A 25,320-nucleotide genomic window follows, 5' to 3' on the forward strand; every position below is an offset into this window, starting at 1 on the left:
GCGGTCAGCATGAATTTTCTCTCTGACTTCTCTGACCTCTCATAATTAAACTTGCAAATCTCAATATAAACAGCAATGTCTTGAACTGGATTGCTAACTTTTTAACTAAGCGACAGCAGTTTGTGTTTGCCAATGCATTTTGCTCCGCATTAACCCATGTAAAGTCTGGTGTGCCTGAAGGTTCGGTGCTTGGGCCGATCCTCTTCCTTATTTACATTAATGACATAAGCAGCAACATCACTTCCACAATTAGGCTATTTGCCGACGACTGTGTTATTTACAGCAAAATTACTGATCCTCACGATACTAATGCTTTGCAATCGGATCTTGACAAAATCGCTAAGTGGTGCAAACAATGGCATATGGAAATAAATGTTTCAAAAACAAATCTTGTAACATTTACAACGGCTAGAGTCACTGAGCCTATCTTTTATTCTATCGGTAACGTGGCCATCCAGAAAGTTCCTGCAGCCAAATACCCAGGTGCCCACATTTCTTCGGACTTGACATGGCACAAACACATTGATTACATAACCACTAAAGCATCCAAAACACTCGGTTTCATTAGGCGTCATTTGTACTTTGCAAATCAGGAAACCAAACTCTTGGCACACACAACTTTAGTCACATCGCAGATAGAATAGGCCGGTATTCTGGAGCCCGTATCAAGCATATCTTGTCGAGAAACTGGAATAACTTCAAAATAAGGCAGCAAGGTTTATCACAAGGAAATACGCTCGCTACTCCAGCATTACTGATAATAAATCATCTCTAAATTTAAGCGCACTTGAAAAGCGAAGACTTGTCCCCCTGATATGTCACTTTCACAGGATTCATCACAGTCCTTCGCCCTTCACAGAATCTCATATCAAACCAGCACATCGCATTTCCCCCCGATTAGACCACTGCTTTAAAGTGCAACCCAACATCGCTCACACTTATGCGCAATTCGCAATTGTTCATTGCCATTTACCATTGGAATAAACTGCCTACAGAAATCGTTTCCAAAAAAAAAATAATACGACGCATTTGTTACCAAATTGAAGTGCTTACTCCATGCTTAGTTACTGTTAATACACTGTTGCTAGAATTGAATTTTGTCTCCTGCATTGTGGTCTACGTGTGTGTGTGTTCTCAAGCCTTTCTTTTACCCAGTTATGTTCACTGTTTATTGGAGCGCGTTTGTTTTTGCTTTTCAGATTTTCAAATTTCAAATTTCACCTTGTTATGTACTATAATGACTATGGGTTTTTCAACCCCCTTATGTAATGCCCGTAAAGGGCCTTTAGGGTACGTGAATAAAAAAAATAATACGCTCTCCGGTGCAACGCTGGAGCACTGGTGTCCAGCGTTTCACGTGCGCATCTGCTATGGTTTCCTTTCTTCTCATCACCGTCGTAACCAGCAGCAATTCCCATTGTTGGTTGCAGCGAAGCACTCCAAGCGCAAGTTTCGTTAGACAGGTAGAGAAAAGAAATGGAGGCGACACCTAAGCTCCGCCTTAAGAGTATGACGCGATAGCGTAATGGGTTAATTCCTATACATACAGAAGGTCATTCTCCACTTTAAATTCTAGATCCCTGGAGTCCTCATGTCCCTCCTGGCGCAGTGGTGCAGCGGTTAAGCAATGCACCACTGCCCTGCAAAGGCAGGGAGCGGTGGGCCTTGTGCGGTACAGGTTGCTCTTCCCGAGCGACCTGTAATTAATTTCACTGCCACCTGTCACGGTGGGCAGGTTTTGATGAAGCCGCAATGTCACGTGACCTAGGTTGCCCACCTGCCTCCCAGGTTGCTCTCTGGGGACCACCTGCCAGAGCCATGCTCGTGATTTTATTGCGAAAGCAATACTAGTTGCACTTTCAGCCCGTCGCGTAGCGAGGCCGGTAGCTACCATGTTAGCATACTGGATTGGATTGGATTGTATAACCGATGCATCATCACAAGTCTAACCACAAGCACCACCACTAGCTACACTACCAGCTGAACCATGGCGTAGGTACGGATATTGCTTTCGCAATTACCGGGCTTAACCAAGCTAAGCCACAGCCATTTTTCACAACGCCGACGACGCCGACAAGGGATTTTCTGGACTAAGGCTATCGCGTCAAAAACACTGCCAAGAGCACTTACATGGTTCGGAGACGACGCTGAAAAAAAGCGGCCGCTCCCGTACGCGAACGACCGATGGAAGCGACACGTGTGAAGTGTGCAGCAGCTGCCACGTCTCGCCGCAGGTGTAACGGCACTGATGACCGCGGAATGCCACACTTTATTTCGCACGCTGTCCGCGTACACAGCTAGTGTCTGGACGAAACGGGGTCGGCGGGCGGAGGAACGCTGGGCGTAGATTTAAAAGCGGGTCGCGCTCTGAAGCCACGTGCATGCATTCGCGACGCCTTTTCTCGGGCCGAGGGAAGGCACGATTGCACGGCTGTTCTCGCGCGACTGTCATTAATAGCAGCACGGACAGCGCAGGGTGCTCGCGGCATCGGACGAGGCGAGAAAGAAAAGGAACCGATTCTGCACAAGGAGACGCGGCGGCGGCGGCAACTGGTGCGGAACGCGGGAGGAAGGAAATTCGTCGCACCGCGGTAAGACGTCGTCGACGACGCAACAAAGGCCGGTCCAGCGGCGTGCACGCGCGTCACGGTCAGTGCGGCCGGCGTCCGGTGGGCTGTTGGAGACGGTGCTGGTGCTCGGTGTGCTTTCCCAGAATACCCCGGGGGTCCGTTAACGCGCTCGGCCTCTGCTTTTCTTTTTTTTTTTTTGCTCTACAAGACGCGCGCAGTTCCATCTAAGCCTGTCTAAAATTAAAAAAAAAAAAAGCGGCTTCAGAGCTGACAGCCGAGAACAGCTGGAGCGCCTATAGGTTAAGTGTCGCGGTATTGGCCAGCACTTGCGAGGCTTTATTTACACGCGTGTTGAACAGGCACGGTTCTTTTTTCCTTTTTAATCGTGTCTTTACGTGCATTATAGTGTGCTGCTTTATCTGTGACCTGTCTTAGTGAAGTCTTCTTCCCTGCCGGACTGCTAAAACTTGATAAAAGTTGACCTTCTGGTTTAATCAAGTGGACATCATAGACACTGTCTAATGCATTCACGGCATATGTAAATGATCTGCCACAAGGCGTAAGTTGCTCAAGAAAAAAGAAAAAAAAGTGGTGCGAGCAGACAGGCGAACAGTCTGAGCCAATCTTTCAGTCATGAAAAATATATATACATACCACCAACCTGCGAGTTGGTTTGGCTCACCTATTGTATAGAAGCTGAAAAAGAGGCACCTCATGCAAACCATATTGTGGTATACCCATCCCAATACTCGGCACAATGCAGCAGCGTGCATTAGTTTCATCCCTATTCAGTGGCTTAATTGTCCGGAAGCTTCCATTATCTTCAGAGCAACCTTCACGCTCCCATGTGCGCACTTCTGACACAACACAGCGACCACATGTATACTTTCGGGCCGTACTGAAACGCGAACACGCGCATGCCGCATTTCTGTACTGTGCAGTGAGACATTCCTTTGCAACCGTTACACAAAAAAATTATGGGAGCGCTTATCATTTAACGATGACAGTGTGTTAGCATTAGGTCTTCTTGCTTGAAGAGCTAAGCTTGCCGGCTTAGCGAATTAATCAGCGAAAACTGACTGACATTATCCGATTGGCCCTCCATATCCCACTGTATCCACACGCCGGGTTGTTCCGATTGCGAACACCCTCACGTTCCGCATTCCTCTGCCCGCGTCACAATCTCCTCCATCTATGGTAGCCACCCTCTCGGTTCGTGACGTGGCAGCCACCTCCCCGTCTCTCTCTCATTTGCCTACAAGTGGCGAGGGGCATTTTAAAGAGAAAACTTTACTACTTGCACTTTCAGCCTTTGCCGTGGCGCGGCGGTGCTACAATTGACCTTTAGTTGACCTCTGTGTGACGTCATGAGTGACATCACGCCGAAGAGAAAGGCGACCGACTCGCGCCGTCGCAAGCCGCGGCGGTGCCACCACCGGCGCCTAACTCCTGCGCTCTCCGCTAGGAGCGCAACAGGTGTTGTGACGTCACGCCGAGGAGAAGGGCGACCGACTCGCGCCGTCGCAAGCCGCGGCGGGGCCACCACCGCCGCCTAACTCCTGCGCTCTCCGCTAGGAGCGCGATTGTGGCGTTACGCTGAAGAGATTAGGCTCGACTCACGTCGCTAGAAAGCAGTAGCTGTGCCAACCACCAGCGGCTTAACATTGCTTCGCGATCTCGCGCCGTCCGTGTGCGATGGCGGTGCACATGAACGGCGGCCTGACTGGACTTGATTGTACTGGACTGGATTGGATTGGATTAGAATAGATTACATTAGATTAGATTAGATTACATTAGATTACATTGGATTGCATTGGATTGGATTGTATAACAGATGCATCGCCACAAGTCTAACCATGGCGTAGGTACGGATATTGCGTTCGCAATTACCGGGCTTAACCAAGCTAAGCCACAGCGAATTTTTTTCCTCCCTCCACTGCACAACGCCGGACGCCGCCTTTTCTTCACAGTAGAGATCCTGCAAGAGGCCTCTTCCCTCCATTCTCCCTAGAAATGGAGCGGTCACTTCTCTCTCGCCACTTTTGAACCTGCCAACCGTGGCAGGTGGTGCACGCAACGGCGCACAGCCTCTTTTTTTTAACAAATAGCGTTAAGGGTCCCGTGTCGCACAAAAGACGGCACCGTCGTCGGCGTCGTTGGCCGTGGGAGAAAAATGCGTGCAAAATCATTAGAGAAGCAACCAAGGTCACGTGACCTTGTGCCGTGAAGCCCCCTGTGACGTGAAGCCTCCTGCAGCTTTTCTCAACGGTGAGGCTTCTAATGCGAACGCATTAAAACATGAGTGACACTAGTTGCATACAACAGATGTAGGTGTAAAGGTGCAACGTTGTGTTTTGCTCATAGCTATAGGCGCTGTTCGCGTTTCATTCCGACCTGGCAGTGCACCCGCGGTGAGTATACAGTATTCAGGTGACATGGTCTGCTTTTCAGCCGAGTAGTGAGTACAGCACTCTCCTCAAGCTCCGTATATCTCTGTAAAGAGAGGAGAATCCTTCCCCTTCAATACCTTCCGGTACTTGAGGGTGCTTTAACTCTGCTTCAGTACACGGCCTAAGACCTAGCTACGTGACCCGAACACCGCGCCTAGCGGAAGACTCTGCTAGCGGCTTTTCCCCGATTGGCGGACTCGCAAGTTGGTCGCACCCGTGTGGAAACTAATTATGGGGCGCGCATATCAGCGGCGCATCGCCACCTCAGACTTTGATGCATGCGACGGCGTGCATGGCGAGCATCCATTCTCGAACCGCGAGAGGGGGGTGCTCTGCGTCGGGGCCCTGCAACTGGCACGCGCCGCGCTCTGGTCGCGGCTCGTCTCGACCTCCGTTAATTCAGGCCTGCCTCGAGGGGACGCATCATCGGAGGCCGCCATCAGGCACGCGGCCCCCAAGGCGTCATCAGTGTCCCAAAGGCCACCAGCCCGTCTCGGGGCACCGCGCCCATTTTTCTCTTCTCCCAACCAGTGGCCCTTCCCACGCACGCACACGCTGCAGGGAGAGTTCGCACGCCACACCTGGGTGGAGCAGCCGAAGTGACACTGCTACACTGCGCACACAAACACGCACACACCCTCGTGAGGCTCCAAGGCGAAGCCGGCTCTCTGGCGAGAGAGGGTGCCGTAAAAGTGGCGAGAGAGGGTGCCGTAAAAGGCTCACCAGGAGCCTCATTAGGCCTCCGAGAGAACCGGTTGTCTGTCTCTGCGCTATTGAACATGTCGCGAAACAGACACCATCGAAATTCAGCCGCCGCAGCCGGCTGAATTTCGATGGAGGCGAAATTCTAGAGGCCCGTGTACTGTGCGATGTCAGTGCACGTTGAAGAACCCCAGGTGGTCGAAATTTCCGGAGCTCTTCACTACGGCGTCTCTCATAGCCTGAGTCGCTTTGGGACGTTAAACCCCAATAAACAAACCAGTTCGCTGTCATAGACAAAAAAAAAAATGCAGGCATGCATACTAAGGCAGAAGCCCAAAACTAAAACACTTTAGTGTTCAAGCGGATCTACACGTGCGCACAAGAATCTGCTGCGTTAGGAACGGATGATTTTTTTCGCAGCGATGTGTAACGATTACACTCTGAGAATTGCCTGCGTAAGGTGCGCGATTAAAGCACATGGCACATGCATAACACATGCGCATAAATAAATGCAATTAAAGGTGCATGCCTGTGAAGCCTTTAAGACGGTAGTATAATCTTTCTTCACATTTGGGTCCACATTAAATGGAAAGTAAAAGAAAAGCAAAACGACTATGTCTCACCTAATGCCGCTGCTTCCAAAAAAGACCTCTGACTCACAGCGTGGCTGAAGGGTCATGTCTTTCGGCTGCTGATCGAGTACGATGTCGCAGGATCGAATACCGGCCGCCCTTCGGTAAAGATTTGAAATTCTAAGACGTCCGTGTGCTGCACGATGTCAGCGAACGTTAAAGAGACTCTCTGTAAAGTTGCGATATGCCTGTGATGTTAAAGTACGCCGCTTCACGAATGTCCTACGGCAAAAATGTCTTCAATGAGTCTGTTAGAAGCTGAGTTAACTGTAGGCAAAATTTGAATTTCAGCGTCCTTTCCCTCTAATCTCTTCACTTTTTGCACGTTCAAAGGTCGGCACTGTTCCGCCATCCGCACCATAGAGTTTCTTACTATTACCTAGAGGGAAAGCTGGCAGCCCGTCTATGGGAGTTTGCATGGCGACCCCTCGAGACCACTTCAGCCACCTGGGCGCTCAAAGCATCATGGGGCGGTGAGCTACTTGTTGCGGAACTGCAACTTTTGGCCAAAAAATAACAGAAAAATAAAGCTGTTTGATAACTACAAACGTCCTAATATTCAATATCTTGTCTAATGATTGCAACAAATGAGCAGAAAAGCATTTAAGTGCAAAGTTTGCCCAAAATAAGAGACGACTCGCTCTCCTATTGGCCAAGTAGTGAACACTACAAAAACTAATATTTCGTAATTAACAGGCGCACTTTTAAAAGTAAATACGTTTTCAAAAAAGATGTTGTTGCTTAAATACTATAAGAGGTTTTTTAATGGCGTTTCGGAAAAGTGAAACCTTTTATTGACGTCGTGTGTCGTCGCGTTTTCACTACTATGGGTTTTGCCCACTGCGTTCGCGCGAAAGTCGTCTGCGCACACTCGAACAGCGTTTTTGGAATGAAACATCTTAGTAGTTCCACTCCGTGTTCCCAAAAAACTACGACTGTGCCGCAACAAGTAGGTCACCGCCCCATGATGCTTTGGGCGTCCATGGTGGCTGAAGTGCAGCGCCGCCAGCTTTCCCTCTAGGTAGTAGTAAGAAACTCTATGATCCGCACCTACTCGGGGAGCGGAGCTTCCTGACCCACCGAAGCGATGCGGCTTATTGGCCGCGACTGCGGTATCTGCGTGACGTCTGAAAGAACCTAACCAGCAGCCACCTCTTGACCGACACACGCAGAGGCGCGATACGGAGGAGAGAGAGAGTTTCAAAAAGTCGCCGGGAAACGCTCGCCAACTGTGGGTTCCCTGCTGCGTGAAGTGTATTATTTGGCTCAGGTCTTCGCGACAACACAGTGCAGTGATTGAGCGCGTATTTGAACTCACCTCAGAATATGTTTCATGGTGCCTTTAGAGAACCCTGGGTTGTTCAAATTAATCTGGACCATTCCACTACGGCGCCCCCATCTCTTTCACTCCCGGGCTCCTTCATCGCTCGCGATGCGGTTCACGCGTGCCCATCTAGAGTGCGAAAATTGCTGCGCCTTTAGTTTCCTTATCAGGCTTATGCATTTCGCAAAAGGCCGCGTGCAGGCACGCATGCATGTATACCGATGCTGTTCTTAACGTTTGTCAGTACACGGAATGCCAGCGGGGACAAGGTCCTGAAACCAAGCACTGAGCGACTATAGACGCTATTCCAACGAGGTTAGACGCCATTCGAGCGAGGCGATGCTCGGCAAAGCTGCGCGAACTTTGGCGGCCGAGGACGAGCTCCGTGTCTGGCGGCGTGTCTGACGCGCGGTGGTCTCTCTAGCGTCGCCCCTGCCGCTCTCGCTATAACGGCGGCGGCAGCGGGAAATTTTTAGCCGCTGCCGGTGTGGCCCCAGAATAGAGTGCGGCTCGCGCTCTGTAGCCGACTCTTCCTGCAAGCTTCGCTGCTTCCGTGCCTCTCTCGCCCTCACGTCTTTGTTTCTTTTTTTCCTGGGTAAACTCAGCACTAAAGATTCGCTTTGACGCATCCGCGCTGCTACTTGGTAAAGGTTTCTGGCAGTAAACCCGGACGGGCCAGAGCAAGGCTGGCGACTAAACGCATAGAGGAACGCCTTTGAGCCAGCAAGCGCGCGAGATCGCGCGCTCGCTTCCATGGTGCATTTTCGTTGAGTTTCCGAGCCGGTTCGTGTACGACCAGAACGGTCTCTCGTGGCAGCATGGCCGGGTTGCGCTGCCGGCGGTCCAGGCTCTTCACAGAATGCGGAAGAGAGTACGTACCACTCGCGCTGTCGCGTCTGAAACCACAGAAGCTTTACAAGAGGACCGCGTGACCCGTAGAACACGACGACAGTTACTCACCGGTCGGAAGCGTCCGAGTAGAGCAGTCAGTAGTCAGGACAGGCCTCCTCAGTCAATGCACGTGGCCGCTCGGATTGCTCGGAAGTTAGAGCCGGCCGCGCTGCACCCAACCTGAGGAAAACGGACAGAAAAAGTCGACGCCCTTATCCCGGAGCCCTTATCTACGGCGTCCCTCATAGCCTGAGCCGCTTTGGGACGTTAAACCTCGATAAACCATAAACCATTAACACGGAAACCTAGCAAAACTAACTGCCAACATAAAATCATTTCCTCCTCGATCACGCTGAATAACACGCGGTCTCGGTGAGGCGCTGTTGTGACGCAGAAGCTCCATTTCGAGGGTCCCGTTATCCCTTTCACCGAGCTTCGTTCGGTGACGTAGCGTTTTGCTGATTTATTTATGGCCGAAAAAACGAGCAAAACTCGTTCTTGATTTATTTACTTTGACACTTTAAAAACGTTTGTGGCCTGCTTTCTTGTAGCCGTTTTTAGAGAGATGAACAAACTAAATGTCAGATAACACGAAGAAAGCGCAATCATGCCGTTCTCTCATTGAATTTAACCACGCTCTCCGCCCGTCGCCACACTGAATCACTAAAATTCTTACATTGTATCGTCAACTCCTCGGTAAGGCTCTCAGTTAACCACTACATTAACTTTGCACCATTATCATCTACAAGAAGTCATCACGAGCTAAATTTAATACCGTATTTTGTACGTACTAATTTGTTCAAATTCAGTTTTTTTCCCCGTTCAATAGAAGCCTGAAATTCTCTACCTGGATCCATTCGTTCATCTCCAGTTCAAAGTTTTATAACTGCCATGGAAGACACATAATACCTGAATATTCCTACCGTGCCATTAACAGTTCCTTTTTTGTTTGTTACTTTTTGTGTGTTTTGAACTTTATTGTGCTCACTTTGTACATTTTGTTGTATTTTGTTACCTTTAGTATTTTGCTTTTTGTTTTTCCCACTCCTGCCATAGCGCATATAATTACGCTGCAGTATAAATAAATAAATAAATAAATAAATAAATAAATAAATAAATAAAACACTCGTGTAAGATCAATTCCACCACAAAAGGCGCTGCTTCTCACATTCCCTGTGACACAAAGCACAGTGCTGTACATCCCACACATACAGACATCCCATCAACCGTGAACAGAATAGAGATGCAAGAAACTGGTGAAGGGATGTAGGGGGGGGGGGGGGGGGGGAGAGAAACCGGGCAATAACTGGTGAGCGCCAAAACTAAAATCGATATTTAAAAGGCACTGCAGCAGGAATGAAAGAAGCATCGCTGCCACCTCCCTCTTCCCCCTTCTTTCCTTCCTCCCCAGGGCGAGTGAGTCGGTATGCTTTCATCGTGACCAACGAGGCCACCTCAATGCGCCTTATCACACCGCGCAGGCTCGCGGCTGATTTCGTGCAACGTCGTCACGCATCGAAACAACGTCAACGGCTATGCGTTTCAAATTTTTACTGCGGCACGCGAATCCTGTGACGGCGCCCGACTCCCATTGACACCGCCACATTCATCCTTCAGCTCCCTTCCCGCCTCCTCTCTACCTCCTCTCCCGTTTCATAATGCGCGCACAAGCGCTGCTGCGGATGTCAATCCTCCTATACAAGCGCAAGGTCGCCGCTCTGTATTCATCCGCGGTCGGGCACGGCGCTCCACCCCTGCACGCTGACCCCCAAGGCCCCCGCGGCATCGGGAGGGCGTCGCAACGGCGAACACTCGGGAGTTCCTTTAATCTCGCCAATATCGACGAAAATGACCCTGCATAACATATCCACGCAATACAGCCAGCTGCCGTTCACGAACGCACACAAGCGCACGCTTTCAAAGAACGTCACGTCGCCTTCCCTACGCATCATTATTCATTCATTATTTCTGTCCGCCTCGGATGCGTCGTCGGCCTGTCCGGCCGAGGTCGATCCTCTCATTTTCTCGTCGTCCGCGTCGCGTTCGGTGACCGCGCCCCGTCGTTTCACGCACGCACCCAGTGTCACGAGTAGCGGTCACTGCGCGGCTGTTTGTTTCTTTTATTCCTTCAGAAATGCATTCGCGACACAGCTTTGGCAACTGCACTGCTGATAACAATGAAGAGAACCAGTGCCCTTACAAGCGCACACTGTGTGCATGCATGTCCACGCGGAAGTGGGGGAGGGGGGGGGGGGGGGGGGGGGCATAGGTTGAATGGGAGATCGGAAGAACCGAAAGATGAAGAAAATGGAAGCATCAACACACGAATAAGCAGATAGCCTCAATATATAGAATACACGGCTTCTCTGTATAGGAGTTCTCGTAAGAAGAAGAGCAGAGAAAATGCGCCGTAATCCGGAACCCTGGGCACGCATATATGCGGCAACTGCAACCAGCATAGCACGACAGTGTCTGCCGATGTCTGCACAATTTCTTCCAACGCACGCCGTGCATCAGTCAGAGCTCACAGCGGATACGTGAAGGAAGCAATGGAATCCACTCACATATTATTACTAAAGTAGCAGGAAACAAGAAAATTAAGGCTTAAATTGTTCCCCAGACATATTAATAGACATTCGCCCTATTTAACCCCATTAACGATAACGGGAGTACTTTCCACCATTATCCATGAAACTGACGTGTTTAGGTAACCATTTTTCTTCACACGATTGCCGAGCGGAATTATCTGAACATACATCTTTCGACCATGACCCTGAATAGCGACTGTAGGTTTTTGTCCTTGCCCTGTATGAAATTCGAGTACAGGCTATTTAATAAAGAATTAATCCAGAAACAAAGTTCCTTTGCAGCGCTTGTTGACCACGGCGTTTCTGAAGTCCTGCCGACCTATAAAGCAAACAGACCTGGCTTGGAGCTGAAGGTGACGACGATCAGCGCCTGCTCGTGCAGCGGGCCACCGACGCCTGAGTGCAGTGCCCGAATAAAGTTCCACACTATCACTACTGTTCGCGCGTCCAAAATTTCGTTATAGCCGAGTTTAGCTGCAGTGGCGGTCTTCTCGTTTCGCGCGCGGCTTTTAGCGGGATTGTGGCGCCGTGTGCCCATCACCATTGCGTGGCCCGCGAAAGGGCACAAGGCGGCGCGTGCGCCTCGCGTGTCCCGCCTATTGGAGTCAAGGCGAAGCGTGCCCCGGGAGCCGCACGCAGGGAACCTGCATGCCGCCGAGAGGAGAAGGCGTCACGTCGGCGCTACTATGCACGCAGACGACGACCCCCTTCCATGCTCCTCCGTCCATTGTCCATGCGCGGGAAACGCGTCATCGATTGTTCTTCACGTGCCCAGGACGTGTGGCAGCCGCCTCGCCCAGCGCATGGATTTCGGAAGGTTTCGTGGAGACAAACGGCTCAGCTGCGAAAGATTTCACTTCCTCTTTAATCGTTAACTTTGCGGAACAATTATTGGCCAGTTTAAGCCACGAATGCAGTATTCAGCTTCTTTTCCGCGACCGTTAAAAAAGTCATCCAAAAAAGGTCATAGAACGTCCCCATTGATGGCGCTCCTTCGGCCGTTATGCGCATAGCCGCCAAACAGAGGCAGTGGCATGGATCAAATTCACCTAACACAAGTAAAAACCGAATCTGTGAATACCACATTGAGTCAGTCTCAATCGCGTCCATGGCATTAGTGCAATGTGGACACTGAGACCTGGAAAGTAAACTGTCACCGATTTTTTTTTTTTAAACGTTCAGGATATATGATAATCCGAGTCCGAAAGCACAACTGGATTCTTTTTACTGTTTTTGCTGTGGTTCGAAGTTACGGCTATGTGTTGGACAATGTCCAACGCGTAGGAAGTGATTAAACTTCTGAAGCGCACAGGAAATATAGAGGCCTCGTCGCTGAAAATGTGTCCGTTTCACTATTACGGGAGCTTTGAGCTGCCTGCAAATGCTTTATACCCACGGAGAAGTGCACGTGAACCTGCTTACGTTTTCTCACAGCCACTGTGAAACTTACTCACACTGGCTCCTACCTATTTGAGAGCCCCTCAAGAGGAAGGAAATGATACAATTTTCACCACTTACTAACTAAGGCAAAACCGTAGGCTCTAAAAGTAGATGAGAAGTAGCTTTCTACGGCATTGAATGTGTTTCCATAGCTGCCGCGCCTGCGATTGACGGGTCTGGGGAGGATATGCATAATCATCCCAGCGCTGCAACGAATATGGCATCAAAGTTCTGGCCGTGCGTTCTTTAGAAATGGGGTTCTCACTGCTTCGGCATTCCCTCAAACACACAGTGCAATTGCGCATGCATGATTCACCAAGAGGCGAATGCATTCCGCAGCTCCGAATTCTCAAGAAAACAGCTCCAGGTGCATTCAGGGTGACCCCCACGTTTCTTCCCTCGAGTGCGGAGCTATGATTCGCGACGGGAGGTCCTTGTCCCACATGAGTGCAGCCCCCCCCCCCCCCCCCCCCCCATTCCAAAAATCAATACTTCACGCCTCGCCGGGTGAGTGTGACCTCTGCCACCGCCGCATGGCCGTACATGCACACACATAGTCTGAAGGGCGTGTTCGATGCGCACTTAGTGCACATGTTTACACGCGCTGTTCGAAGCTACATATACTTCGAGGAAAGCAGAAAAGGCCGGCAAATGTAAACACACGCTCTCCACAGCTGATCTAATTACGCACGCCAACAGCATCAATAGTTCGCGGGTGCACACGTGACGTCACGTTGACCACGGCGAGGACAATGTGCAGCGACAGAGCGGGAGCAAAAGCTACGTAGTGAAAAAACACACCTCAACAAACGTTCTGCAAAGGTGGCGAGGATTTGAGGAAGAAAGTCGGAAGGGGAAGAGAGATGCGCCCCCCCCCCCCCCAAAAAAAAAAAAAAAAGTGCTCCTATATCGATATTGCAAGCGGCGATACAAAAACTTTTTTTTTTTCTAAAAGGATAAAAATTTTGAATATGCATAAACAAACATTCAAATGCGTGCTTTTGCTTTGATGGGCAGGGGAGGGGTCCACAAAATACATTTCATGGCCAGTGGAGAATGGGGGTGAGCGGCAGCATATCGAAACCCAACGTGCGGCTCCTCTTGCCTTGGATCCCTTGCAAGCGAGGTGAGTGTACGGGCGGCAGCGGACGCGAGTCGCACGCGCCGCGGGGCAATTACATATCGACGCGAGCAGCTCGGCCTTCCGAAACTGCCACTGAGCCGTCGCTGGCGAAGCGAGACGCGCGCGCGCACCTTCACGTTTCTTCGCTCCGCAGTTTCGAGAGGCCGCGCCGCCGACAGATGGCGCGTTCACTCGCCGAGTGGCCTCCTTTTGTGGGTCGTTGTATGCTGCTTTTGTCATTGGTGCAGTTCTTGTCCTCGTTGTTGTCTGGAAGAGTAGGGGTGGTGGTGGTGGTGGCGGTGGGGTCACAATCGTACAGGTTACACGATAACACGATGTCGGCAGTGGGGAAAGATATACGAAGCGCAAAAAAAAAAAACATAAATGTGACAACAGCAACAGATGCACGCTGGAAATCAGCAGAGATTATCAACCCCCAGGAGTGACAGCTCTTTTTGCAGTAGTGTTGGCGAAGGAGTGCTGATACATGCATTTCCCCGCTTCAGTATGTTGTAGGCCTCGATAATTTCCCTTGCAGTTTTTTCCCGGTTTTTGGCAATGACTGTAGTTTCGCGATATAGCGGTACGCACTGTTTTTTTTTTCTTTCTTTGCCCATTCGTATCTTTCCACACTGCCGACATCTATGTATCTATATTTGTATGATCAGCAACAAACCCTCAGTTGTTAGTCAGCACTGTGTCGTCCGTTTCCTTGTCTCGTGTGCTTGTCGTCGTTCGCGCTGTTTATTCAAGAAGGTTACACGAGCCAAATCGCGCCAACAGTTGTTACAGCCAAGGTCGGATGGATCCGTATATACAAAAGTGGAAGGAAAGACAGCAGTGTTTGGGATGCGCAGCAAAGGCATTTATGGAGTATTTATACTTGCGAATATGTAAAGTCAGCGTCAAAAGAATCTGCACCGCGTGATCAGCAAACGAAGCCGGTAGCTCTATTATTAGCCGCCGATTGGAAACCACACTTGAGGAGGTGAAAGTCAAAATAATTCACCTTCCCAACCATGCTACCCCAGCCGGCGGCTAATAACAGAGCTATCGGTTTTGTTTTTACGGATCACGCGGTCCAGACTTCTGTCCCCGACTGTACCTTACATAGCCTCAAACGTGTGTACGGATCGTCACAACGACGAACGAGAGGGTTTTTTTAGTGCGCACGCTGCGCAAACCTAAATGGTTATACGGGACGTGAAATAAAATGAGGATGCGAAGGGCGAAACGTACGAACAACAGCCAAATAAACAAACAATTAACAAAGAAACGAACAAGAAGCACTGTATATGTGTACACTGAAAACGTTAACCGTGCCTGCTCCTTTGGGAACGCCTGCGGTTTTGGTCCAATGGCGCATGGCTACAGAACCCGGCAAAGCGCGGTAGATTGCTGGTGTTTGCTTTCTACATACTTATCTGTGGCGCAATGGGCGAGTGAAGGGGCAGCCCATTGGGTACATCTACAAGTGAATCTCCGGTACGAGCTTGCGATCTTCTCTAGAGGCATGACTCATTCTCCGAACACATGCATGCTGACCAACTGAGAAGTAAACGCAATGTAATGGTAAAAGTAGTTCATTACCTCCTGACTACCTCAAAGCAAGGCGTGGGTGACAGCTATAGCGCCGCAGAGTAAGCGATATCTCTGTATGCGAGCACACATGTGCATCAGTTAAAATTAGGTCGCACTGTTCAGAAACTTCATAAAGAGCGCAAGAGATGCGCGGTCAGAAACCCATGGTCGTCCAGGCAAGGTGAGACTGCAGAATGCGAAAGAGAGATATATCAGAAACTAATCAGATACGAACCTATGGATTAGCCTAATCCAGAATGTTTTGGTCTTTATCCCACACAGGCATAAAACAGTCGCTAATCGTACTTTTTCGCCGACCCTTACAAGCGTTCGTTGGTTGCTTTCACCCGATCACCGCACACAGCCAACACGAGCTGTGGGCGAGTGAATGCGGTACCCTCGCGCGGCTGCGGAAGGAACGACCTCGGATAAAACTGTCGCACGAATCCTGCGCAGACAAGGCCGTCTCGAATGAGCGCAGGAACAAAAATAACAAAGAACAGGTATGCTCCGCCAGTACGCGCGTATACGGTCTCTTCCGCTTACTCGACCGAGGAAACGAAGAGGTAAGGGCGGAAGATCTCCCTTCCTTCCCCTCGCCCTTCAATCCCAGCAGATCCCCTGTTTAGCTGATTCACGCAGGGAGCAGGATCGATCGAGGCTATATGGGCATGCGTGCACCTCGGCAATCACTGAATATTCCTATAGCGTTAATCGGAGGAATACACGTATATACCGCAGAGATAATGCATACGGTCGAAAACAGACAGAGAGAGAGAGCGAGAGAGAGAAGGAAACCCCGCAATTAGTACGGCGGCTCCATTCCCCCTATTTCCTTTTTCTTTTCGCTGTTCTTTTCCTGACATTTTCCGTGCAGGAAGTGAGGTTCGCGAAGGGCGCTGAGTAAGTTTTCTTTTCTGTGCCTTAACTGTTCTGTTAGGCGACGGAATTCAAGCATGTTGTATTCAAATAGAAGTTTGGGATGTCCGCTAGCTCTGTCACGAGCATGTCACTTTTAGAGAGTCCCCATTTGCGGTGACGATGACGTATGCAGCGGTGACGTACACAGAGGGATGGGCGCGGCTGCGCGTGCACTTCGGGTGTTCCTTCCCTTCGAAAACAGAAGTCCGATAGCGCGATACACGAGCTGTATGAGTCGCGCCGCGTGTGTGACAAAACGACTCCTGACAATGAGATTCCGAGGTTTAATTCCAGTGTAACATATTTTCGTATAAACCACCACGTTTGGTATCCCGGTATTCGCTGCAGACTCCCCTAAAGGCTTGGTTAGGTTTATGGAATTTAACGTCCCAAACCGATTTACACTGTAAGGGACACCGTAGTGAAGAACTCCGGAAATTTCGACCACCTGACGTTCTTTAACGTGCACTGACATTGCACAGTACATGGGCCTCTAGAATTTCGCCTCCATCGAAATTAGACCGCCGCGGCAGGGATCGAACCCGCGTCTTTCGGGTCAGCATCCGAGCGCCATAAATACTGAGCCAACAGGAGAAAAAAAAGGAGGAAAATTAGAAAATGAGCCTCACTTTTGGTGCAAGCAACCAAAAACAACGAGAAAAAATATAAAATGGTAAATATTTCTTTCTCCGCCTTTCTTTTCCTTTGATAAAATTTGTATTTTATAAGTGTTATTTTCGAAGCCGTAGAAAGCTGCTATGCACGCTGACATTCATAGCAAAAAGAAAACAAATCTATGCTCTTTGCGGGTGACTAGTGGCCATAATATGCAAGAAGCGCGAGAAGACGGCGCATGCCATGTGTTCCGCTTTTTTTTTTCTGCTTAACGCACCAAAAGCAGTTCATGACAACGCGACAGGCACAGCTGTACTATATTTCTGCCGGCTAGCACGGATTGGTCCGTGCACAGCCTCCTACTGAAAAAGCAAAGCACACATTCGGTGCCGCCAACCTCGTTCGTCATTTCACCGGTCTCGTCCCTATCTCCTCACACTCGTTACCTTATTAATACATAGCTTGCACCGACGTCACATCCGGTGGCCGTCGGTAGCGAGTCGGCCATGCTGCCGAATCACTGCCAGACCGCCTCTAGCTTTCCGCTGCCTATGTTAGCTCGCAACGTGTCGGTTCTCGTCCATCCGTAGATTCGGTATGGCTTTGTGTGCCACCCTTGGCTGCTACGACCGTAGCGGCAGCTCCAGGCGAAAGAAGAAGCCGTTTAACACGAACTTCATCTGCATTCGTCAGATAATCGTAGGCATGCAAGTGCGAGCGCTCCATGACTCAGTACGAATCTGCGCGAGCTGTGGCTGGCTCGCATTAAGCGCGATGATTTGGACCCCGACAACCCAAATTTAATTGTGTGCGGAGTGCACTTTGTGACAGGTAAGAGGCTTGTGTCGTCAACTTAATGTTTACGATGTAGCGAACCACGACGGCCGCGCCTGACGCCGCCTAGGCCGATCGCTGCCGGAGCGCCGACGACGACGAAGCGTCGCTGAAAGACGAAGTGCCGCCGCTCTGCACGAGATCGCTTGGGTTGGACTGGCCGTCTTCTGCGCTGCCCGCCGTTCTGCTCGCCGTTTTGTGTCGCCCGCTGTCAACACCACGCCTTGTACCATTTGCGCAGAAACCCCCTTTCAACGAAAACGTGGGAAGCAATGGCTACACTCTTGAATGTTGCTGTTTTGATTAACGCCATCCAATTTGTCTGAAAACACAAACCCAGACTGGGTCCCGTGTCGCTGCATCCTAGCTACAGCACTAGGCAAGCCTTTTCGGATCGCCACGACCGCAGCGAGCAATGACTGCAGAGAAAGCGGCGTGCCGAGGCCGATCTTTTCGTCTCGTTGCTTGCGCATCTCAGACAGGCTTCACACCCACTTGCTGTAGAAATCATTGTGTGGCCCCATTGATTCGAAGGCTTTCATTTCTTCCAACTTCACAAAGTTGGAGGGAGTACACGATATCCCCCGTGGGCCACTTCGAGGAACACATCAACGCCCATCGTCGCGTCGATTTCCGGTCGCAGCGTGTACGGATCTGTATCGTCGCAAATTTTCACTTAGTCTGCGTAGCGTACACGCGCCGATCGAATAAATTCAGACCAGTAGCCTGCACTGAATGGTTCATTCGTCTCTGGAGTAGGCATCGCACTCTAAAGATAAGAAAATAATCCAAAGTGTCCGAGGAGTGGTCCGGCATCGCAGGGCAGACGGGCGGGTCGGCCGAATGGTTCGGCAGCATGGCCGCAAGCGCTTGATGGAGGCGGAAGTGACGACACGTGCAACCTATGTATACCATCTTTCTCTCAGCAATTATGCCCCACCGATAAATCAACGTTTACATCCAATGCACAATTCCAATCGGCAACCAGATACACGTTTCCTTGCTCCAAGAACCGAAACTTTTGCTTCAGTGGGCAATGTGGATCACCCAGGGTTGCAATCGTGGATCAGGGCAACTCGCTCCACGCCTGATCGCCCCGTCTTGCCCCACGCAGTCAGAAGCGCGTCTTTTGTTCCAATCGTCCATCTGTATTTCCCGAAACCGCGGTAGATTTTTGCTGCTTCGCGAATTGAGAACGATGCTCCGGATTACCCGTTGGAATACGCCATAAACAGCTTGCATGACAACTTTCCTTACAAACGCGGCAGCAATAAGAGCGACTTCCTTTCTGCCCGGCTCCTACAATCCTCCGTGCAGACCAGAGTCGGAGCAACGCCGACCAGCGCAGCGGCGAGACAGAACAAAGCGTCGAAAGTGCTTCGGCCCGATCGCGTGAGTGCGGCTACCCTGCAGCCACCTCCCTCCCGGCATGGAGTGTATTCAGGGCGCCCATTTCTCTCGGGATATCGCCGGGAAACATCGCAGGCAGTGTTATAGCCCCCAGGATTAATGCAATCGTATGCGGAAAGCTAACGGTGAAGGGGTCTTCGCAGCATGAATAGCGCATAGCTCGGACAAGGTCAGCATATAGTGCCAACAGTGAGCTTATACGGCCGGCCATTTCGGTAACGGCCGCGTCGCCGCCGTATACCCTTATCGCGAGGAGGCAATTTCTAGCCTGCCTGGAAGTCGAATGAATCTGGCACTTGGCAAAACGAGTAAAGACAGCATATATGAGATAGAGGTGGTGTATATACTTCGAACGGAGGTGACGAGAAAGAGAAAGAATATACAACCCCAGTTCCCTCCTGTCTTCTTTAATTCTTTTGCCTTTTTTTTTTTTTGTACGAATCCATTTCCCGAAACAACGTTCATTTAGAATTCGTTGGATCTCAATTCATAGCCCGGTTCTAAAAGCTCATTTTGAAGCTCAGACGTTCGCGACGTCTGTACGCACGCAAACAAGAAAAACAAAACAAAAACAGAACGTTTCGTGCGCTGCGCGAACTTAAGCTAGACGGATGGCTGCCCCAGAAGGCTGGCGCGCCTTTGCGTAGAAAATGCACCCCTGGCAACGATTTATATCCAACGCAGGCCGATCGAACTACAATACGCAATCAAGGCGACGGGGGGAAACGACTGCCTGTCGTCTCGTATTGCGTGCGAGTAACTTGAGGTCGGAAATAACGGCGTTTGACAGCCGCGTGGGGAATAAGTATATAGCATAGGAGGCGTGCGCAGAATAGCACTTTGCGCATCTATATACGTAGCACAGCGGGGATTCCTCATGCGGTAAGCGCGCGGTTCCTTTGAGGAATGTCGGCCCCTTTCAGCTGTCGTCCGTCGCAGCGGGTGCGTCCGCGATGGTCGCGATAAAAACGGGACGCGGCCGCGACGTGGTCGGCAAGAACGGCCGCTTAGCTCGAACCGACAGGCCGGGATAAATCGCGCTTGATAACATATTCAGGGCCATTCATCTGAAGCTCCCCGCGACAAACCGCAGTCAACTCGTTTTCGTTTGTCTTTCTTGCTGTTAGTAATACGAGAAGCCGTTCGATCGATGGCCGGAATTGTTTGGAGAATTCCCGGTGAGGTCTGTTGAACAGCGAAATCTCCTTAATTTTTCTTAATGTGTGTTTTTTTTCCAGACCAGAGTCCGCCTTGGTAATGAGAAAAGAAACCGAGGCCCTTTTCGCAATAAGCACACGAGCGAGCTAGCCCTGACGTAACAAGACTGCCATGTTCGCAATCTTCCCATACAGAAAGCAGTCAAGGGGACAATAAAGTTTTATACACCGCAGAATAAATTGTATGCGACACCATTAGAACTTCGGGCCGTGGTGACAACTTTTCTCTGCTTATAAATCTCAGAAGTAGAAAAGTACGCTTCACCAGGCCATCTGACGTCGTATAATATCTCTCATGGCAGTTTGGTATGTTACCTTAACCAGTGGACGACGCCTTCAGCTAATCCAACATGACCTAGCGAAGCTAAGCAGCTGCAGTATCTGCAACAAATGCCATCAGCAACTCAGCTGTAGGCGTTTTCTTAAAAAAGTGGAGCATGACGTAAGTCTGTAGCGCCCGCAGCATGCGAGATACAAAATACCTCGCTTCAACTACTCTTCGGATAAAATGGGTCTAAGCGCGTACAAATAAACATGGGCGTCCAGAGGCAGAATTCCCGTTTCCGGTAATAAATTCGAATTCGAAAGAAAGAGGAAACATCCGCCATGATGCGTCACAATGGAAACGACAGAAAAAACAAACAAACAAAGGGATGCTCTATTCTCAGTGAAAGCTGGTCAGTGCAGTATATACGGTAAGCTTATCCTCGCATTTAGAGACAAGAAACGCGTCCCGAGCACTGGGTGTATACGCCAAAAGAGTCTTCCACGACCGGCACGCTTGCGTGGGTTTCATTGTGGCTCCGTCGACTTCGCACCCTTGCCGCGCCGACCCAGATCGTGGATTCTGATCACCGCCCCGTGCATACCTGAGGCGCGTTGACAGTTGCGTGTGCGAGAAACGCGTCGAGCATTTTGCGCTGGAAGGGCACAGGCTGCCTTCGCGGGCTTCAGCGGTGCATCCTATAGGCCGCGTTAGGACATACATGTCATCTACACCTGACGAGCACTGACTGGGCCAAATCATTTCGCGGCGTATCCGGGGGCCATATAATGACATGCTCGGCACACGGCTGGCGATATCGTTGTCTGACAACAGGCTGTTATCGATCATGTCGCGTCAGTGAAGCAATTCAAAAGCACTAGAAGCGTGACCGTGAATGTTAGTATACAGTTATACACATGCTGGAAGGAAGAAAATGGGCAGTCATTACAGGAAAGAACTGCAAGATGCCCTGTGAGTCAAAACTGTTGCCTGGCGTTATGCTTGAAATCTCACGCGCCACAGCGGAGATAGTTGGTCGTTGGCTGTTTCTAAAATTTTTGGCTTGCCAGCTTAGTAAAAGCACACGATTTGCACTTCGCCAGCAGGCTCATATAGTATTGTCCCGAATCCCTGCGTTTATGTCATTACCAGCTGGCAGGGTTTCGCGTTTTCAAGCATCACTGTTTTATCGATGTGTCCTTCGTCTCCCAATGCCAAGCCCACTCTGCGAATGACTTCTGCGGTTCTCGTTAGTCTCTCAAGCCGCAGCAGCCGCCATATTTGACGTGCAGGTAGCACGACCAAAGGAGCCGCGCGCATGTTTAATCTGCTAATATAGCCTCCCGCTCCGGTCTGCTCAGTTGAAGCTGCACGCTGTATACGGCAAAACGGTGCCCGTCACTTCTCGTGCAGCCCGTCCTCTCTCCTTCTTCCACAGTACAAAGCTTCAAAGCTCGATTCCAGTTGCAGCGTGAAAGCCTCGTTACCATCGGCCGTCCACTGCTATATGCACGCACGCAGCAGCGCCTCCTTCTAAGGTAGCGACGACGCATGAGCGCGCGCGCGCGCAGCCTGGTCGACCCCGTTTTCCGGGTCAGTCCCGCGTGTGCACGGGGAGCCGGTGCGAGCTGCAGCGTCGGCGCCGTGATGATGGCGGTGGTAATGACGGCCGCTTCGTTTGTCGCCGCATTCGTAATTAGCCGCTGCCGCCGCGCGACGGCCGCTGGATCCCGCCGAACGGCAGCCAATGCACTGAGGCGGCAAAGACGAGCAGCGCAACGCGGCGACGCGGAACGGCGAACACAGCAACGACTCCATTTAGAGACGATACAGCGATGCGCCGGGAGGAACGGGGACGGGACAACGCATCAACTGTGTATACGCCAGGAAGCTCTGCCAGCTATAGGCGAGTAGGTATACAAAAACAGGGAGGACAGAGACGCCACTCGCACAGGTGAAAAAGACACGTCGGCGGTATACAATACGCCGGACTTGAAACTAAACGTTAATTGAAAGTGCGCAACATGCGTCCCTTCGATCGCATCGTGTCGTGGCCTCCGTAGCACTGCACATAATTAAGCAAACTGTGCGTACAAAGACAGTGAAAGAGAAAAAAAAAACGAAAAAAAGAGAGAAAAGGGGGGAATGGCTGGGCCTTGAAGCTACGATCACGCATACAGTTTAAATGGATGGCGCGCGAATCGGAGCCCCCGAACACGAAGAATACCGCATCGTCCCTGTTAAGTTGATCTGTGGCGACGGCGCTCTGCAACGTTATAAAACGCTTCCACTAGTCACTGCGCGTGCGCTTGAGCGGCCGTAATGGTGGCGGCTTATCGGTGTGGCTGCTGACCGGTGGGAGGATCGGAAATGGAAGAGGGGTTGCAAAGCATTGCCTGCGGCTCGCGAAGCTGGTACGAACGCAACAAAAAAGTTCATTCAGTTCCAAGGCACGCACAAAACCGCTGCATCTCTGGGAATAACGAACAGTGTTCCCCGTTCATATGCTCTGTCCCACTATTAGCGACGGTCAAGTGGAAGCTACAAGTGGCGCCGATAATTTCTAGGCCAAACTAAGCATGCATCTACCATATAAGAACGCTACGTGACAGATAAATGGCATGTCCACCTCTTTCGACAGTCGAGATAGCCCGGTGTATCAAAAGTGTGGGCCAGTCAAGATGCGCCGTTGTGACGAGCGAACACCTGCCAGAATTTGTACCTCAATTTGCTGCAACCTGTTTAAGCCTCCATTTAAGTGCCAACAAAGTGCGAGGCAAACTCCACAAAGAAATCGCTGGCGTATCTTCAGCCGCCATGCGAGTGGTGCGCACTCGCTGTGTAAATGCGCCCCACAATGCTGCGGGCAAACAGCCCAGTGATTGTGTAACGGAACAACGAGCAGTACCACATCAAATAAAGCGCAATCTTCGTCGGGGTTCGATCGCGTGAGGCAGCATTCTCAAGGCGCCAGGTCGGTCCTCTGCGGTTCAAGGACAGCGCGCGCTGCTGCTGGAGGGAATGCGCATGCGCGGCCGCGTCACAAACTGCCCGCGACGCTGCTTCCTCCGCACGGCTTCCCGCGTTGCCCCGACCTGCGATGGGGCACGAACATGGAGGAAGGAATTTTCCTTCCTCCAAGGGCAGGAAGGAACAGAGCGGTCGACATAGTCTTCACGAGAACGACACTGACTCCTATTCTTCCGTCCCGCTCAGTGTTCGTTGGTCTTGCAAGGCGGCAGCCGCAAACGGATGAGGATGTCCACTACCACCGATACGATGGAGATTACCGAGTCGCCGTATAGAAGATGCAGCGGAAAGGAAAACGAATAAAATCATAGACGACCCCCGCCGTACAACGCCGCGGTCTGCGGGCCCGCAAAAGTAAGCCTGCTCCCCGTGGCTTTGCGTCGCGCTGTGCCGAATCAAAAGCAGATCCCGCTGCTTTATCCGCGTCGAGGTTGCAATGTCCCCGCGCGTAAGTGCGCAACATGAGAAAAAGAAGAGAGGCACGCAGCTTGATCCCACGTAAGATACGGGCCTCCGCGACGGGTCGTCCCCGCCCCCGTCTGCTCAGCAGTGTACGAAGTGCGCCAGCAGTGGGATTCACGTTTCCGGGGTCTGGAAATTGCGATGTCTGGCACGCCTTGCCGCGGCGGAGCTTTGCTGCTGCGCGAAAGCTGCAAAGGCACGACGGCGCCGTTTCTGTTTCGTCCACAGGGACGCCCGGCTCTTGTGACATCAGGCGAGATAAGGTCAGCTGAGCGCGGGAGCTCGAGCTTAAGCAGCAGAAGGCGTACTCAACGAGTCTCCAGCAGCGTGTATACCCGCGAGGCCCCGGACTGCCATGAAATCCAGGAGCTGTCCCGAAGGGCTGGCAAGAATTAACGTTACGCCCGCACTCCATTAATATAGCTGATGGGAACCGCTTCGAGATGAATCTTACCCAGACCAGTCGCCTGACATGTCCCCCCCCCCCCCCCCCCCCCGCTTTTTTTTTTCTCTCGTTCGGGAAAATGACTTGCTGTCTACTCACGCTGCAGTCCCACCTATAACACCCGATTACCCGGATGACAGCAATCGGTTTACTAAAATAGGAACAACAAATACGGACAATATACAGAGGACGAAGGTAACCAAGGACAAGGAACGCCTGTCTTCGTCATGCAATTGGTTTTGTGCGTATGACTCCTTTGCAGGTAATTAGCGACACATATGCACAATGAGGACAAACGAGAAGTGCACGAATCGTAATAAGTGCGGCAGCAGAGGTATACAACGCCAAAAAACTGTGCCAATGCACCTGACCTCCACAAGGGGCTCAACAGAGGCAGTCCCACGTATACCATATATCTGCGTGACTGGACCCTGCGCTTCACTGCTATCAGGCCACCGGTGCCAAAACGATCAATCGGTGTCACTTTTGCCGTATACGGCACACGCTCATTCAGCGACCCACCGCTGCAAGAGATTAACAAGAGGACGCTTACATGGCTCGCATTAGTCACTGCTGTCTTCGTTGCGAAACCGCCATGTGCAAGTACATGCAGTCACGAGGCAGTCTTCAATCAGGCCTGTCAATAACGGTGGTTTTCGTGTTCTATACAAGGCGATAGCGAGAAACAGACAAGAAGGGAGCAGAACTGTCTAAGGAACAAACGCGAGTAAATGATACAGCTTCATGAATTTGCGGCGTCTTGGCAAAACTGACCCGCGCTCCTTGTTCTGACATTCCCCAAAATCCCCGTCCCTCTTTC

At 50.9% G+C, this 25,320-nt stretch overlaps 1 protein-coding gene across 1 annotated transcript in view; it reads right to left on the reverse strand.

Moving 5' to 3' along the window:
- Positions 1 to 25,320, reverse strand: part of LOC149341766 (dnaJ homolog subfamily B member 6-like) — a 155,827-nt gene that overhangs the window by 99,778 nt on the left and 30,729 nt on the right. Inside the window, exon 2 of the mRNA XM_089543937.1 lies at positions 8,639 to 8,749. The gene's annotated coding sequence lies outside the window, so the exon portion shown is untranslated. The remainder of the gene's footprint in view (positions 1 to 8,638; positions 8,750 to 25,320) is intronic.

The sequence above is a fragment of the Amblyomma mixtum genome, chromosome 5 (assembly GCF_055824585.1).
Source record: "Amblyomma mixtum isolate Tamu chromosome 5, ASM5582458v1, whole genome shotgun sequence".
NCBI lineage: Eukaryota > Metazoa > Arthropoda > Arachnida > Ixodida > Ixodidae > Amblyomma > Amblyomma mixtum.